The sequence below is a fragment of the Crocodylus siamensis genome, unplaced genomic scaffold (assembly GCF_052110815.1).
Source record: "Crocodylus siamensis isolate JL-2025a unplaced genomic scaffold, ASM5211081v1 HiC_scaffold_74, whole genome shotgun sequence".
Lineage (NCBI taxonomy): Eukaryota > Metazoa > Chordata > Crocodylia > Crocodylidae > Crocodylus > Crocodylus siamensis.
The window spans coordinates 1-14072 of record NW_028324484.1 but is presented as its reverse complement, the minus strand read 5'-3'; the positions used below and the strand labels follow the sequence as shown (position 1 = coordinate 14072).

The following is a 14072-nucleotide window of genomic DNA, read 5'->3' as shown; positions in this document are numbered from 1 at the left end:
TAACTGGAAATGCTTGTAAAAGTGTAGGCTTGAGATTAAATTTGAGGATCTCTGAGACACCGAGTAGGTTGACATCTCCTATCGCTGCTACGAACGACTTTCCTGTTGGGTGCTGTACACAACGACCTAACGTGACACTGGCGACGGAGTTTAGGCCTTGTACGTGGATTCTTTTTTTAAGCGGGGTGTGGGGGGTAGATGGTTGGATGACTGAAATTTGTGCTCCGGTGTCTAGGAGGAACTTAATTGCTATTGCCATCTTGAGGCCTAGATGGCCTTTATCGGATGAGTTGCTTTTGATGTAAATAGTTGCATAGGGGCGTTGATCATGCAGTTGTTGAGTTTCGCCACCGAGGTTAACTGCCTCGGCGGCTTCTACTCGTTTTTTGGCTTTGACTGGCGGTTAGGATCCCATCCTAGTTTGATGGCGAGGGTTAGTTGCTCCCCCTCTGATAACTTTCGGAGAGTCGCTTTATCTAGCCCGGATCGCCCCAATAGGAAGCCGAATCTTGCTCGCTCTAATGGCGTTCGAGTAGGTGGTCCTTGGGCTGGTGGTTGTTGTGGCAAATTATGAGCGGAGTGATGACTTGGCTGTTGAATTGAGGGCTGTGTCCATACTGGTTGAGTTGTAAGGGCTGCTGGGGGAAATGAAGAAGACGACTGAGATACAACTCCGGTGGGTGAAAAAGACTGCGGTTCTGCGAGTAGAGCAAATCGTTTTAATGTTTGACTGGCAGGGGAGTCTAGTTGGCGTTGTAAATGAAGAACAGTACTGCTAGGCTTGCCAACAGCAGTAATCATTACTAGGCGAGCTGCTTGCCCAAACCCGGCTCCATAAACTTGGTATGCTTCTTCTACTCCCTCTAGGGTAATTGGGACTTTACTAGGATCTGGTAGGTACTTATGTGGCCACTTGTCTATAGTGGTCCTGAAATCTGCGCTGCCAATTTGGTTTTCTCTAGGATCCCATCGCAGGAAAGAGCAGCCTATCATGGCATAAATAAGTGACAAAGCTCTTGGTTGTTCAAGTAGAGTAGAGAGTCCGTCATGGATTCTATAGGGACAGTTGAGAAATACCCCGACAGCTAGGGCAGCCGGCGATAACACTGGTAAGTCTTCTACATCTAGAATTTCGGTATTCACGCAGATTCCTCCACTCCACTGGGATTGTTGCATTAAATATCGCGCTTCTGTCTTGTCCAGTGTCTCCATAGCATGTACGACTACGAGACGGCCTAACCAGATGGCGGGGGTTTCATCTGGGCCGATTCGTGTATCCAAATAGAGTTCTCGTAACTCGCTTCGGTCGCGCGTTCTGAAGACGATGGTTGTACGTTCTGTTTTCATGGGGTTGCGAGACTTTCCCTTAGTTTTGTTATTTTCTGCATGCTGTTGGTTGCTCCTGCCTTCGTTCTCTTCTTTTATACTTTCTTCTCCTTCTCCCCTTTCGCACTCCTCTTGCTCCCCTTCGTCTCTAGAAAATGGAAGTGTGTCATTCTCCTCTTCATCTTCTTCAGTAATAACTTTTCGAGTCCGGGTGGTAACAGGCAAGGCAGCTCTTCGAGTGGCAGCTGATAAGGTAGCTTTTCGGGTGGCAACTGGTAAGACGGCTAATGGCGAAGTTGTCAGCGGCAATGGTGGATAAATTGGCGATATTAGCGTGGTAGTAGTAGCGGGAGGGTTAAGTTCTGTAGTAACGACAGCGGCTAGTGGTGTGGTGGCGGCTGGCGGTGTGACGGCGGCGGCTGGCGGAGCGGCGGCGGCGGCTGGCGGAGCGGCGACGGCGGCTGGCGGGATGACGGCTGGCAGAGCAGCGACGGTGGCTGGCAGAGCGGCGGCTGGCGGAACGGCGACAGCGGCTGGCAGAGCGGCGGCGGCGGCGGCTGGCGGGATGACGGCTGGCGGAGCGGCGGCAGCGGCTGGCGGGATGACGGCTGGCGGAACGGCGACGACGGCTGGCGGAGCGGCGGCAGCGGCTGGCGGGATGACGGCTGGCGGAACGGCGACGACGGCTGGCGGAGCGGCGGCAGCGGCTGGCGGGATGACGGCTGGCGGAACGGCGACGACGGCTGGCGGAGCGGCGGCAGCGGCTGGCGGGATGACGGCTGGCGGAACGGCGACGACGGCTGGCGGAACGGCGACGACGGCTGGCGGGATGACGGCTGGCGGAACGGCGACGGCAGCTGGCGGAGCGGCGGCAGCGGCTGGCGGGATGACGGCTGGCGGAACGGCGACGACGGCTGGCGGAACGGCGACGACGGCTGGCGGGATGACGGCTGGCGGAACGGCGACGGCAGCTGGCGGAGCGGCGGCAGCGGCTGGCGGGATGACGGCTGGCGGAACGGCGACGACGGCTGGCGGAACGGCGACGACGGCTGGCGGGATGACGGCTGGTGGAACGGCGACGGCAGCTGGCGGAGCGGCGGCAGCGGCTGGCGGGATGACGGCTGGCGGAACGGCGACGACGGCTGGCGGAACGGCGACGACGGCTGGCGGGATGACGGCTGGCGGAACGGCGACGGCAGCTGGCGGAGCGGCGGCAGCGGCTGGCGGGATGACGGCTGGCGGAACGGCGACGACGGCTGGCGGAACGGCGACGACGGCTGGCGGGATGACGGCTGGTGGAACGGCGACGGCAGCTGGCGGAGCGGCGGCAGCGGCTGGCGGGATGACGGCTGGCGGAACGGCGACGACGGCTGGCGGAACGGCGACGACGGCTGGCGGGATGACGGCTGGCGGAACGGCGACGGCAGCTGGCGGAACGGCGGCAGCGGCTGGCGGGATGACGGCTGGCGGAACGGCGACGACGGCTGGCGGAACGGCGACGACGGCTGGCGGGATGACGGCTGGTGGAACGGCGACGGCAGCTGGCGGAGCGGCGGCAGCGGCTGGCGGGATGACGGCTGGCAGAACGGCGACGACTGCTGGCGGAGCGGCGGCTGCTGCTGGTGGAACAATAGCAACGACTGGGGGGTAGAGGAGCTTTGCGGCGGTGTTAACTGGAGGGTTAGGCTCTGAATACGGAGGTGGTTCCTTATATTCGGTTAGTGTATATTCTGGAGCAGTTGGAGTAGTTGGGGGAAGGCATGGAAGTAACTTCGCTTCCTTTAAGCACTCAGGGCTCTCTTCTGGGTTGGTCAGCACGCTTGATGCCTTTGCGGCTGCTAGTTCTGTGGCATTGCGGCATGCAGTGTGGAGCTGCAACTCTAAGTCTCCTATAGCTCCTACAGCATTTATGAAGTGTTGCAACAAAACTTCTGTCACTCTACTGGGAATTATTACTGGGAATGTTTTGTTAAAGAGTCTTTTCTTGGCTCCCCTCTCGGCTTCTAGTTCGCGGCGGCAGCGGACTAGACTATCATAGGCCTTCCCAGTTTCAGGTATTCGCTGGGGGTTAATTTGGCCGGGGGGGTGCTTTCCTATGACATTATGAAGGGGCCCTAAAATAGAGGCTTGTTCTTCACAGGCCGGCGACGCATCTCCCTTAGAAGGGAGAATGCCTGCAAGGGCTTCGTTTCCCCCTGCGTTTGTTGGGGAAAATATGACTTTGGGGGCAGCCATTACACACCCCAAAGCAGCAGCAGCTAGAGAGCATGTCCAGATTTTACTTCCTGGTTCGTTCACCCAAATGCGACCAGAGATTTGAGTCTTAGGGTCGCTATCGCCTGCCGCATGATAGGCAAGATGATTCCAAAGATCATCAGAGGTTAATGGGGGTGAACGGTGTCCCAGTCGCCAGGGACACATGCAGACTAGCATGGCCTGATCGTCTACTTGGGATCCTGTTCGTGACGCCATGTGGCGGAACGCCGGGCTAGCGGCTCCGGCACCGCTTAGGGGAGCCGCGGGCTTTGCGGAGTTGTGCGAGCGCGCGGCTTGTGGGGCGGAATTGAGGTAGCTCTTAGCCGCCCTCGAGGTTCGCCGAGTTGGCACAAGTAGACGACTTAGAGTAAGTAGTTAGTGTCTCTTAATCTATCGGGTGTCCGCTGGTTCACGAGGTTCCAGAGCCAGCCCTTGCGTTCCAACAGTGGAGCTGGTCCAAAGCTAGGTGCGGCTGCCGACTCCTTAAGTCCCAGAACTGGTCAACGGCTCATAATTGGGAAACACAAAGCAATACTGTAACACAGTGAATCGTTGTCAGTTGTCGGATTTCTGAGGCCTTTATCTTCGCTGGGAGACACCCAGGCGGGGAGGCTGAGAACCGGTCTGCGGGGTGATCAGGCCCACAGAGTTTTCCAGTTGTCGTCTCTGCTGCTTCCTGCTTTTTTGCCTCTTTTATAAATGTTTGTTGGACTGCCTCTATGACACTAACTATAGTATACAGATAGGATAATTTTCTTTTACATAATTATTGCTAGGCAGATTTTCTACATAAGTTTCATTTCTGCAGAAATGACACTTTTAGATAAGAAATGAAATTTACAGAATGCGCATGTGTAGCTTAATGCCAGTGGAGAGAAGTACAAAGCGTTCATTTTGATTAACAGTCTACTTCAAGGTTACATAAATGTGAGAGTGCCGCGCGGCAGTTACACAAAAAAAAGAGAAAATAGTATAAAGTCTTTGCTAAAAACCTCCTGAGACTAATCATCATCTATTTTGCTGTGGCTTTGTGCTCCTTTCATGGTTATGACCAAGGATCCTGGTTTTCCCTGGTAAAAAATCATGAATTGTCTGATTAGAAAACTCACAAATTATCTAAATAGGTGCCCCCTCCACCCCACCCAGCCCTGCTGGTGCCCATGACTCCCTGGGAGCTGCTAATGCCCCTCACTCCCCCACCGCACCCCCACAAACTTGCTAGTGCCCCCGATGTCTGCTGTGGGCTCAGGTGGAGCGGGGTGGCTCCCTGCTGTGGCACGTGCTCCCTGCGGGGCGGGGGACTCACACCCCACAGATCTGTGCACGCATAGGAGATGTGTGGGGGGCACACAGGGGGCATGGCCCCCCCGAGATTGGCTGCCAGCTTCTGTGGGCGGTCATCACCCCCCCCGGTGCTGCTGATGTGGCCACCAGCGGCTGCAGGCAGTCCCCGCTCACCACCACGGTGCCCCCCCAGTCGCGGGAGGCACCAGTTATTCACGTGTGCATGGGTGGAGGTGGAGGTGGGCATGGGCTGCACACTGTGGATGTGGGCTCCTACTCTGCTGCCCTCCCCCAGGGCCTCTGCAGCCCAGTGGGCATGACCCAGCACGGCAGGCAACAGTGGGGTCATGTGGAGAAACTGCTTGTGGCAGCAAACGTGATGCTGCCCCGGTGGTGTGTCACCTGCACTCGCAGCTGCAGTGAGAGCGGCAGTATGAGGTTGTGCCCTTCGACGCTGCCACGCATGCAGGGGATGCATCGCCAGAGCATTGGGGAGCTCATGGCGGCAAGCTGCAGGGAAGGGGAGCAGGGCCCTACTGAGGAAAAAACCCAGGAGGCTCCAAAGCGAGGGAGCAGCGCTGTCTCCCCAGCGTGGAGACCCAGAGGGCTCTCGAGCCAGCCCCCAAACCCAGCCAGGGAGGGACGCTGCGTGGACTGAAGCACCAGGACTCCGGGCGCCGCACGCGAGTCGGGCAGCCACAGGACCCCGGGGACTCAGGCGCGGTGAAACCCCTGCCGTTTTGGTTCTCTTTAATAGAGAATTGTCGTTTCGTTAAAGACTCCGTGATTCATAACGGGGCACGGACTTAAAGACCCCACACCAGAGAACTGCTAGAGAACTGACTGAGTGATGAAAATAGATGGACGTTTGATTGTCTTCATCTTTTTTTGCTAGTTGATTATTGAAGGAGGACAGTAACCCCCTACCTGAATCATGGCTGGATGTTTGGCTGAATTAATTAATCAGTGCCAATCCAGAGTGGAGTACAAACTTTACTGAGCTGGGAAAAAATACAAGAATTGATTTAGTTTTCCTGGGAGGCTGATCCAGGCACCGCAGCATACGTAAGCCTGGCCCTGTGGGGCTATTACTGACCGGGGCTGAGGAACAGCACAGGAGAGCTGGTCTTTGCCTCTCTCACTTGATTGTTCAAGGGGCAGCTCATGTGTGCACCAGGCGCCTGGAGAGCGGAGGTCGGATCGGAGACCACAGAAACCGCCCCGGGGGAGGAATTAAGGAGCGTGGGATGCTGTGGGGCCGATCAGTCATGTGCCCTGGTCGGGGACGTAGACAAATGAAGTGTAAACTCTTTTCTTTCTGTGTTGCGGTGGATTTCTTCTTTATTCAGTCTGGCCTGGATTTAGCGCGGAATGGGCTGGGTTATCCCACTGTAGGACTGGGCATCGTCTGCCCACAGTTAGTTTACATTGCTTTACATTGGGTTAAGGTCTGCAATAATCTTTTCATGCCTCTGATGTAAAAATCGCGGTTCGTTTCTCGGGAGGCGAAAAAAACTCTCAGTCACAGACACACTCTATTAGCAACACAAAAGGTATATATTTGCAAATAGGGTCAGAGAGAGAGACAGAAGATCAAACACTCTGCTGCCCCCGAGGGAAACTGCCCAGCTGGCTTTATCCCCTCTCTCCTGACCACGTGTGCAGAAGGAGGAACTTTTACAACTCATTTCCGATTCATACAAACATGTATGTGAATACGTCAAATCATACGTCGCATGTGTATTATAATTAACTACTTAAGTATGCGGGGCGGATAGGCTTATATGTATTAGCTTATTGCGCAGGGTTAGAAAGTATCTGAGGTTACAAGAGTTTAAATTTTCCTTGCTTCAAGGCTAGAATTGCAATTTACTCTTATCTGCATGAGAAAAGCTGAGGAGTATATGCTTTACTGTAACAAAGAGATAGTAACTTTGCAAAACAAAGAGAGAGTGATACCTTAATACAAAGAGCTCTCAGTAGCTCTCCCAGTTCTCTCACCAGGGAGGGCTGACAGCTGCGCTGTTTTAACAAGACTTATTGATAATACATTTTTAATAATATTTCTAACACCTCCGCACCCTACGGTTAGCTCAATAAGCTAACTCAACAACTCAACTGGCCACGTGCAAAAGCTGTGATCATGAGTAGCGTGAGTCGTGCAAGGAAGGGGTTAAGCACCCAGAGTGTTTTGCAGCGGGAACTCCCTGCACACTCCGGGCAGCGACAGGGGAGGTTGTACACGAAGGGGCACACATGACTGAGGAGGCAGCCGGCCGCCAGCACGCGGAGGGAGGGTTGCCGAGAGGGGAACAGGAAGCTCTCTGCCCCCCCAAGGGTGACGAAGCCCCGCCCTTCCTGAGGAGCAGCCGCCAGCGCGCATGGGCGGGGCGGTCTCGCACTCCCCTACTTCCGGGGAGACCTGTGCGTGTCAGACGTCACTCGCGCGCGCTCCCGAGGTGCTCGGCGCCCCGCCCCTGGTGCCCTGCTGCCCCGCCCCTCGCTGGGCGGAGCCCGTCGCCGCGGAGCCGCCTCGGTGCGGGGAGCTGTCGCCCCGCCCCCCGGCGCCACCCCGCCCCGCCCCCGGGCCTCGGGGCTGGGCCGGCCCCGCCACTCCGAGCCCGGCGGCGGCAGGACCCTGGTGGCCGCGGCCCCTGCTGTCCCGGGGAGGGGCGGGGCGAGGCCCAGGGGCGGGGGGCTGATCCTGCAGAGAGCCCCGCCCCGCGCCGGCCCCACTGCGGGGGGCGCTAACCCCCCGGCCAGGCCTGCCCCCCCCGGGCTGCCCCGCGGTGGGGGGGCAAGACCCCGGAAGCAGGCCCGCGGGGGGGCCGTGCTCGGAGCAGCAGGTTTGAGCGCTGCTAGCTGAGTGGCTGCGGAGCTAAGCACAGACAGCCCAAGAGCCTGAGGAGGAACCAGTTCAGTCAGTGCTCGCCCGTCCGTGGAAGCTGCATGGACTGAGCGGAGGAGCAAGTGAAGAGACGTTCAGTTTTATTCAGGGAAGGCAGCCACACCCCCCAGGGGCGCGGGGGCTAGAGCCGGGGGGCGCTAGAGCACGGCTCCCTCCTGCCGGCACGGCCCAAGCAAGGGGCTGGAGCTCGAGCGGAGGGCACGGGCACCAGCCTGAGGAGCACTGCCCCGCAGGCCAACCCTGGCGGTGGGCCCGGGTTGGAGGGATGGGCGGGGCCTGGACCCTAGGGGCAGGGCTTGTGCGGGGGCGGGGCATGGAGCTTTGGGGCATCCTGATTGTGCGGGGTCCCCTTAGGGTTGGGGGTCTGCAAGGGGGGCTCTGGGGGTGCCTGGCCTGGGCTGGGGCTGCTGAGGGGGGTCTGCCCCCGAGCCCCGCACTTACCCCAGTGACCCCCTGCAGCCAGCGTGATCCTGGAGCTGTTGAAGGAGGCGAACAAGCAGGCGTGGAGCGCCAGGCCACGCAGCTCAGCGCTGCCGCGCAGAAGGTTGACTCCAAGCTCTCTGCCCAGATGCGCGACAGCACCCAGGGGACGGGCGGGGGGCGGGTAGTGGAGCCGGGGGGCGGGGGTCTTGCAGGTCTCCTGCCCTCGACTGAGGATGGGGCAGCTGCACGAGGGCTGGAGCTTCTCAGACAGGAGGGACGGCCAGCTGCCCCCAGCTGCGCAGACTACAAGCACCTCAAGCGGGGCAAGCTGGCCTGCACCTGCGAGCAGAAGCTGGAGCTCTGACACACTCCAACATGTCACAGACTTGCCTGACGTGCAAGGTGTGGCGGAAAGCCACCTTGTTTCTCCCCAAAATGTCTGCCCTGTGACACTGTGACTAAAATCTCTGAGCAGCAACCATTTGATTAGATGGGCCCAGAAGAGGGGACCCCACCCTGGCCGGTCTCTTTAGGTGACTTGAGCTGGCTGCAGTCCTGAAGGAGGGGGAACCTGCTCCCCCTGCCCACGGGACTGGCATCAATGACCTGGGTGGGGGGTTTCTACCTGGGGAGCTGGAATCTGCCCGGTAACAGGTGATGCATTTCACATGGGCTGGCTGACAGCCAACCGGGGCTGACCTCCACTGGACCAGGTGACTGAGGTCACAGGGGCTATATAGGTGGGGAGGGGGGAGGCTCGCTCTTCTCTCTTCGGCCATGAGGTGAAGCAGCAGCCAAGCAGGGGAGACAGAGGAGCCTCGCCATCGGGACCTAGCTCTCTCTCTCACCCCCAGACCCCAGAGGGGAAAGGGAAGAACTCTGGAAGATGCTTGTGAGTAAGCTACTCAGTCGGATTAGATATCTAGCTGGCAGTAACACAGATGTGTGATCAAAAGGCTACCTCAGCCACACTGTTTGCTCTCCAGGATTTCTAAGATATTACTCAATCCTGTACCCTAATTTCCCCTACCCCCTGTAATCAATAAAGTTCTCCTTTTTGACCGATGTGGGAGACTTATTGAGGGGTGGGTCTAAATTACGCCAGAGAGACCCCTTAGGTCTGCGGACTAAGGGAGACTTTGCTTTTTGTCCCCTTGACTTGGGGAAGTGCCCCAAGTGCCTGTACCGGGTCGAGTACCTGTCGGACTAGTAGGCCTGTGTTTCCCCGAGGACACAGGACCGAGACAGTCCCTTCTTGGGGTGGTGGCGGCACGTTACCCCCCAGACTAGCGAGTGTGCTCCGGGAGAGGGGTCGGCCAAGCATAAGGTGCCTCTAGGGAGGCATTCGGAGCCTGGCAGGGGGTCGGGCGCAGGGAGGTGGGCGGCTCAACGCGGGAGCACCCCCTCCTGGCCCGCCACACGTAGTGGCAGAGGTGGGATACGAATACCCAGCTGTTTTACCTAGGTGGGATCCCTGCACCCGCTACACATGGTGGTAGAGGTGGGATCTGAATACCCTGCACCTTTAAAGGCATAATTTGGGAAGAGTAATAGAGACACTGAAATCTCTTGAGCAAACAATTTCTAATTTGGCATTGGGTCGACTGGATAGTGTAGATAGCCAGGATGGTGGAGCAGTACACCGAAAAGACCGTGCCTGAACTGAAAGAGCTGGCGAAAGAGAGAGGCCTTCATGTGAAGAAAGGGCTAAAGAAGGAGGAACTGATTAAACTCCTGAGTGACAATGACTCAGCCACAGAGCCCCTTCACGCACGCCAACTCCTGAGTCCTCCCCAGAATCACAGCGCCGCACGCCAAGTTCGCAGTCCTCAGGGAGATCAACCCCTACAGAGGAGCGACAGGGCGAGCTCAAGTATGAGCTGGAGCTGAAAAAGATGGAGCTGGAGTTGAAAAAAAATGGAGCTGGAGAAGGCAAAGATGGAGAAGGAGGCTGAGCGTGAGAAGGCAAAGATGGAGATGGAGATGGAGCTGAGGAAGATGGAGCTGGCGGAGAAGACAGCACGGCGCGAGGCCCGAGAGGCAGAGGCCAAGCGCGAGGCGGAGGCCCGAGAGGCAGAGGCCAAGCGCAAGCACGAACTGGAGGTACTCCATCTGCGGACCAAAGGGGAAGATGTGGGCCCTCTGCGAGCGCCCGGGGAACGCCCCAAACCGAACTCCTCAGCCTTCGCTCGCTACTGACCTGGAGATGACCCCGAAGTATTCCTCAGCATCTTTGAGAAGCAAGCCCAACGGTTGAAGGTGCCTAAGGAGGAGTACATGCTGCACGTAGCAGCTCTGGTAGATGGCGACCTGGCGGCGGTCCTGAACAGCCTGCCCTCAGATACAGCTGAGGACTATGATACATTTAAACAGGCCGTGGCTGCAAGGTTCAAGTTCGGGCTGGACTATTTATTCCGGAATCTCCGCCCACAACCGGAGAAGTCAATGACTGACTATGGGCCTTGATGTGGGATGCTTTCCATAAATGGGTAGGGGGAGCCAAGGCTGACACTGCCGAGAAAACGTACCAGCTCATGGCATTGGACCAATTCTATCATTGCTGTCCAAGGGAGGTTAAAACCCTGGTCAAGGACAGGGGCCCCAAAACAGTCCAAGAGGCCGCTGAAATTGCGGATCAGCTGTTGCTTAATCGTGAGGGGTCAGACAAGAAGCCCCCCTACTCTGGGAAGGAACATAAAGGGGTCCAAAGAGGGGGGAGGGGAGGGCCAGGTCCAAAAGGGAAAAAGGGGCCGTCCCAGACCGAGCAGAAGGAGGCCCCTGATTTGACCAAACACCCCAATTCGGAGAAGAGGGGGTGCTATAACTGCGGGGAGCCGGGCCACATCAAGCCCAACTACCCAAAGTTAAGCACCAAACCAAGCCCATCAGACATGCAACAGCTGTACGCAGTGAGGGGGGAGGCCCGAGCCCCTCTGAGGGGCGTGCCTGTTGCTACAGGATCACAAACCCGGAGGAGGTGATGGCCGCCCACCGGACCAAGATAACGGTCAATGGGAGAACCCTTATTGGGGAACTGGACACGGGGTCCAGCATGACATTAATCGATGCCAACCTAGTTTCACCTGCAGATATAATCCCCGGGAAGACCCTTACCATTCAAGGGGTGGGGTCTCCACCATTCGAGATACCGGTAACCCGGTCACCCATCGAGTGGAGAGGCTGCGTGATGCATGTAGAAATGGGTGTGCTGGAAGGGGCTCCAGCTCCCATCCTGGTGGGATGGGATATGCTTAATCAAGAACTCCTGCACAGAGAGATGGACCAGGCCCTAGAGCTAGAGCCCTACCGCGTTAACGCGGTGACACGTCTGCAGAGCAAAAATGCTAGACGGGGAGGGTTAGAAACTCCCCAAGAGACACCCACGCCATTGGCTGCACTGGGAGAGTCCCCAGTGGAGGGTGATCGCACACCGGTTCCTGAGGGAACTAGCAACCCCGAGGGTGGGCTAAGTGACAGTCCCAGGGAAGTGTCTGTTCTGTCAGTGGCAGAGGAAGGAGACTCTCAGGGAGGAGTCCAGCGAAGTCCCTGAGGGTGAAGATATACTCCCTACAGGAGCCCCCGAACTCTCTGCAGACAGCTTAGCCGGGCGAGAGGCGTTCAGGCAGGAGGTGCTGGGGGACCCCAGCTTGGAGGACCTCCGGCAGATGGCTCAGGAGCAGGAGAGCGAGTTTACCCCAGAGAAGAGGGAACAGGTGGTCTGGGATAAGGGACTTCTCTACCGGTTGTGGGTGCCAAAGAGCCGCACCCAGACCTGGGAACCCCATCGCCAGATCATAGTACCTCGCAAATACAGACAACGATTGCTCTCCATGGCTCACGATTTACTGTGTGCCGGTCACATGGGGAGGGAATGGACACGCCAGTGGCTTCAGGCAAACTTTTATTGGCCCCAAATTGCCCAGGATGTGACGGACTACTGCAGATCTGGTGGGACATGCCAGTGGAAGGGCAAAAGTGGGGACAAGAGAAAGGCTCCCCTACAGCCCCTCCCTGCTCCCTTGTGGGACAAGATCGAGGCCATTAAGGACTGGCCGCCTCCACAAACCAAGAAGCAAGTCAGAGCCTTCCTTGGCCTGGCCGCATATTACAGACGGTTTGTCCCGGGATTCGGAGTGACGGCGGCTCCCCTCCGTGAGCTGACCAAGAAGGGCAGCCCTGACCCCGTGGTCTGGAGGCCGGGGTGCCAAGAAGCATTCGGCACCGTAAGGGCCGCCGTGGTCAAACACCGATCCTGAAGGCACCGCTCTTGGATGAACCCTTCTACGTCGCCACGGACGCCTCCGACGCGGGACGAGGAGCCGCACTCCTACAAGAGCACCAAGGGACGCGGCCCCCCGTGGTGTACCTCAGCCAGAAGTTAATCCCTCGGGAGCGAAACCTGTCGTCTATCGAGAAGGAGTGTCTGGCACTCGTCTGGGCACTGAACACGCTGAGACCCTATCTGTGGGGGCGGCAGTTCACCGTCCTACCGGGCCGTGCCCCACTGCGGTGGCTCCAGACGATGCGAAACTCCACTGCCAAGCCACAGCGATGGGCCCGGCAGCTTCAGGAGTTCGACTTCACCGTCGAGCACACCCAGGGAAGCCAGAACGTGGCCGCAGACGCCCTGTCACGAAAGGCCTCGGGGTCGTGTGTCGGGTGGACTCGGGCCTGCTTGAGAGCGCTCGGGCGGGGAAGTTCCTGAACGTGCTGTTATGTTTTATATGTTTTATTGTTAGGACCAGTATTATGTGGTGTGTAGTTTTCTGTAGGGTTGAAAAGGTGACCCCTCCAAACTAGCACGCTTGTCTCCATACCTCTGTGAAGCTACGGATCCAAGCTTTTAAAGGAGGCGGGGGAAGTGTGGCGTAAAGCCACCTTGTTACTCCCCAAAATCTCTGCCCTGTGACACTGTGACTAAAATCTCTGAGCTACAACCATTTGATTAGATGGGCCAGCACGGAGGAGTCACACCTCCGCCGGTCTCTTTAGGTGACCTGAGCTGGCTGCATGCCTGGGGGCGGGGGGAACCTGCTCCCTCTGCCCACGGGACTGGCATCAATGACCTGGGTGGGGGGTTTCTACCTGGGGAGCTGGAATCTGCCCGGTAACAGGTGATGCATTTCACATGGGCTGGCTGACAGCCAGCTGGGGCTGACCTCCACTGGCCCAGGTGACTGAGGTCACAGGGGCTGTATAGGTTGGGGGGGGAGGGGGCTCTCTTCTCTCTTCGGCCATGAGGTGAAGCAGCAGCCAAGCAGGGGAGACAGAGGGGCCTTGCCATCGGGACCCAGCTCTCTCTCTCACCCCAGACTCCAGAGGGGAAACTGGAGAGCTCTGGAGGCTGCTTGTGAGGAAGCGACTCAATCGGATTAGATACCTAGCTGGCAGTAACACAGATGCATGATCAAAAGGCTACCTCAGCCACACTGTTTGCTCTTTAGGATTTCTAAGATATTGCTCAACCCTGTACCCTAGTTTCCCCTACCCCCTGTAATCAATAAAGCTCTCCTTTGTGACCGGTGTGGGAGACTTATTGAGGGGTGGGTCTAAATTATGCCTAAGAGACCCCTTAGGTCTGCGGACTAAGGGAGACTTTGCTTTTTGCCCCCTGACTTGGGGAAGTGCCCCAAGTGCCTGTACCGGGTCGAGTACCCGTGGGACTATTAGGCCTGTGTTTCCCCAAGGACACAGGGCCGGACAGTCCCTTCTCGGGGTGGTGGCGGCACGTTACCCCCAGACTAGCGAGTGTGCTCCGGGAGAGGGGTCGGCCGAGCATAAGGCACCCCAGGGAGGCATTCGGAGCCGGGAAGGTGGGCGGGCGCAGGGAGGTGGGCAGCTCAATGCAGGAGCGCCCCCTACTGGCCCGCCACAC

The 14072-nt window shown here is 57.9% G+C and overlaps 1 long non-coding RNA gene across 1 annotated transcript; it reads left to right on the top strand.

Annotated features, from left to right (window-relative positions):
* The first annotated feature begins 7476 nt into the window (after window positions 1-7476).
* On the top strand, window positions 7477-13968 carry LOC149851883 (uncharacterized). Its single transcript, XR_016439506.1, has 2 exons — window positions 7477-7836; window positions 8234-13968. It is a non-coding gene; the product is annotated as an uncharacterized LOC149851883 (long non-coding RNA).
* The last annotated feature ends 104 nt before the right edge of the window (window positions 13969-14072 follow it).